The sequence below is a fragment of the Leiobunum rupestre genome, chromosome 1, assembly GCF_980474605.1.
Source record: "Leiobunum rupestre chromosome 1, qqLeiRupe1.1.hap1, whole genome shotgun sequence".
NCBI lineage: Eukaryota > Metazoa > Arthropoda > Arachnida > Opiliones > Sclerosomatidae > Leiobunum > Leiobunum rupestre.
In genome coordinates, this window is record NC_143384.1 from 55,969,809 (window position 1) to 55,974,148 (window position 4,340).

The window sequence follows — 4,340 nt, forward strand, 5'->3', positions numbered from 1 at the left end:
CGTTCGGAGGGTAAAATAATGAAAAAATGGCAGCGGAGTTTCTTCGAGCTAACGTGATAAAACAAGGTGTAAACAATATCGAAACAGCTGTCCCGCTGAAAATAATGTATTGCGAGTGACCCAATAATATGAATTGAATAAAAAAAAAGGATTTTTGGCTCTACCAATCAAACATTTACCTGAAACCGCGTTTATTGAGTTTCAAATGGGAATGGCCAAGGCCCGAATTGAAGACACCGCATAGATTTTGCTACGCAGGTAAGAATTCGTTTATCATTATTTTTATTTAGTATCAAAAAGAAAAGAAGAAAGAACGATCTTTTCGTTTTGATATATTTGAAATGTGGCTCTGGAAGCAATTGTATTATAAAATAATCTTATTATAGATCCTCATAATCATGTGCTGTATTTGTATTTTGGAAAGACGGAAAATTGTTATCGACACAATACTGTCGAGTGTTTGTCGAATCATTCACAACATCAGTCAAATTATTTTTTGTACACATGATAACAATAAAAATTATTTCAATTCTTAAAATAGAAGTATTTATTTATTATTGTAGCTATCATTTAAAGAGAAAGCGGAACACATCTCCCTTTTGACCTGATACCCAATGATAAAAGCTGCCAAATATACTTAATGAAATATTTATTGAGCCCCTAACTACTTTAATGGGTAAAAAATTACCGGAAGGTGATAACCACCTTTGAAAAATATCGAAATGAAATTCAAATCTGCCGCCAAACTGATATTAAGTGAAAAAACCTGCATGAAGATGGAGACAGCTCCGTTGGACGATGGGTCAGCTGACAATAAATAAATAAGTTTCATTGTTGTGGGAAGTTTTACATCTGAAAGCTAGAGAAAAGGTAATAAGTAATATTCATTAAATTATTTTTAAAGTAGTAGACATACTGCTGGTAAATGTAATTATGTTTCAGGGTTATTAATTATTTGTTTATAAGGCGATATCACTAAAATAAAATTTTCAATTTCCTTTTCAGCCCGAACAAAAGAGTTGAGTATGGTAACCAGAATTTTATTGGTATTGTCCAAATGACTGGAAAAGGAGAGAGAAAATTGCGCATTTCGTTTAGAATCATTTCCTGAAGCCCATTCAATCGTTCTTGATTATTTACTACAGACAGAGCAACGTGGTCTAATGTTGCCGCACTGCTGGCAGCAAGAGCAACGTTAACAATACATATATCACTTTTGAATTTTACTTTTACTGTCGGCCTAGGCGGATTTGGAAGTGGGTTTTCAGCCCTTGCGTCTATTTAAAAAATGTAACTGAGCTATATCTGCTAGTAAGTAATAAATCTAAACTGAGCGTTTCTAAATATACCCATTTTATTGACAACATCTTGCATTGTCAATCTTTGTTGCCGTTGTGTTGTCATCAATATGGAAATCCTAATTAAATTTCAATTAAATAATGATATCCTCTACTTAATAGAAATATTTTACAACGTCTCTTTGAAGCCAAATTAAGGGGAGCACTACCGACCACGCTCTGTGGAGTACTCATAGAAGTAATGTGAGAATGCCCCGTACTTGGCGTACCAATAAAAAAACACTCGTTCTCGCTGGTGGTATGTGAAACTGCTAGCGCTTGTAGAAGGTACGGGGTTTTATTTCTATGGTTTCAAATTGTAATGTATATTAACAATTCAAATTTTATATTTTAAGTAAATGAAGTACAGTTTAATGCACTTGTTTCTTCATTGCTGTAGTACCAATGCGATTTTCAACACCTGCTGTACCACGAATCATAGTTTCGCCAACTAGTTTCACCACTCTATTCTCAAGTGGTGTCAGCTCATCCCCAGTTGCTTTCCTGATCCTTATGATATCTTGGGCCAGTTTCTTTACAACGTTTTTTAAGTCAAACCATTTTGTTCTAATTTGTAGGAGAGTTCTTTTTGTCCCCTTACCAATGGCTGACACTTCTTTTGCCATCTCTTTCACGCTTTTATTATGTTTTTGTAGGCTTTCACTACTCCCATAACTCCGTTGACCAAACCCATTCTAGCATCAAGCCCAGCAACAATTGCTTCCTTTTGCCTTTCATTCAACCTGGGTTAAACTTCTTCGCCCTTTGCTCAGCTTCTTTGCTTACCCCATTTTTAAATAAATTTCGCGTTTATGAATAATAAATGTAAATATTATATAAAAACAAATGTAAATAACCACCAAAAATTGTAAATATATAAATAAAATTTAATAAATATAGTAAAATAACTGATAACTAGCCGAGATTACGTAGTCGAAAGTGGAAAATTGCCGCTGTTTACAAGAAAGAAATCACACAGACAACGCTAAGGCTTAACTGAGCGATTGAAGTGACCCGCTTTCCACCTATATTTTCCGGCGTTTTTATTGGCTCCGGACGGGGGCGGAGCTTATTAAAAAAAAGCGAAATAACGAGAGCGGGAGTTTACGAAGTCTCGTTAAAATGTCTCTGGAACGCGTTTTCTTAACTCTAGTCTGGGTCTCGTTAAATCGGTCTCGTTATTTAACGAGACTTTTGAAAACGTCTCTGGAACGGGCCCTTAGTCAGGTTAAATAGGATTTTCCCCACATGACCACTCCAAATCCGAAAAAACCAATATTAACGGATAATGATTTTTTCTTCATGTATTTTAGTAACACTGTGCTCCGACAAAGTAATTTACGAGGGAAATACGGACTACTTCCCGAAGTACTATAACATGGTCCTCTCTAATAGCTTACCGAGAACAATCTTTGAGCAAACCGATTACTTGTGAGTATTTACTTAGTTATGTTATTATAATTATATGATAAGAAAACTTTATAGTTTATCTCTTACGAGTGAAGCATTCATAAAAGTAAAACATAATCGTTAGCATTACGCAGAATTGAAGATGTGCGAATTTCCTGATATGCCGCAGTGCCAAACAGTGCATCAGGGCTTACTGCAAGTACTATTCCTCGAACACCAATAGGAATGTTAAATGTTAAAATAAAGTACCTATGAATGTTATTTTGATTATGTATCGTAAGAGTAATGGTTTTACGCAATCTTTTGAAGATTTATTTCTGCCGGCAATACATGGTATTCTGAAACGTAATATGGAAAACATTTCAGACGAAATTCACTAGCAGTAAAGGTTGATGTTCACGTCTCTCGGATATATTATGTACTTCTGATAACAAAAATTTCACGAAAATGCATGAGATGCAATTTCTTAATTTTTAAAACCAGTTTTTTTGATTGAGATAAGAACAAGAGGTCTCTCAGACATTTCATTGAACGGCAATATTAGTTTTCGATTCACTGTTAGTGGAAGACTTTTCAAGATCTCTGTGTTGCTTACTTCATGTATAATCTTAAGTGTAGATTGTAAATATAACGAAACATGGTTTAGAAAGTAGTATGGATTGACATATCTCATCCACAAACCATAGCAATTGCCTAACTCTTATTCTGAATAACATCTGGTAAAACATTATGCACTCGGCTGAATACTTACTTAGTAAAACTTAGATATAAAATTATTTACTTGATTTCATTTTGTTGTACGGTTTATAAACAATAGACTAACCATATTCGTGGTTTCAGAGTATCACGTTACGTAGAGACAGACCAGGGCTGTCTGTACAAAAGAAGAGCTGCATTCAAGAAAAAGAAAAATATCATCGAACTGAACTTTACTTTTTCAGTCACCAAAGTGGAAAATGTTAAAAATATTTTTCGAATCTGGATTTATGGTTCAATCATGTCAACCTCGCTTTTTCTACTGGAGATATTTTATGGAAGTTGTTGGCTTAATAATTGTCTTGTTTCATTCTTGAATTCATGGATTCTACCAAATTTACGGTACCAGCTGTTTCCCGAAATAAGGAAAACTACCACGTTTTTTTTATTAATAATTTCAGCCAGAGATGGGCATCTTCAAGGTTTGCGTTTGAAAAATAAACCTTCACATATTCCTGCGAAGAAGGCCGCACAGTAAATATTTCAAAACAATAAAATGCATCCATGCTCTCTGGCGAACAATTTCATGTTAACGAATTTTTTCTTCAAAAACCTTTATATTCTAGTGCTATTAATAGAAATATTCCAAAAATAATTAATCCAACATTTCTTTGAATACTGTCAAAGTGTATAAGTTCACGTTAACCTTTTTTAAAAAGATTTGAATAATGGAAGTTTTAAGAAAATACTTATGAGACATCTTCAGAGAATGAAGCTTAAGCTAGCGACATCTGTTGGAAAAACCTTCTTCACGGTTTAGTCAAGTGACAATTTCACCTCCTTTCCAAGAAGGATCGTCTGCTTAGCAGTTGTTCACTCTCTTTCGATACTAGGCTG

At 34.3% G+C, this 4,340-nt stretch overlaps 1 long non-coding RNA gene across 1 annotated transcript; it reads left to right on the top strand.

The window, feature by feature from the left end:
- The first annotated feature begins 852 nt into the window (after window positions 1-852).
- Window positions 853-2,191, top strand: LOC149963312 (uncharacterized). The gene is made up of 4 exons (XR_016480208.1): window positions 853-870; window positions 1,006-1,311; window positions 1,461-1,625; window positions 1,694-2,191. It is a non-coding gene; the product is annotated as an uncharacterized LOC149963312 (long non-coding RNA).
- Window positions 2,192-4,340: the final 2,149 nt, after the last annotated feature.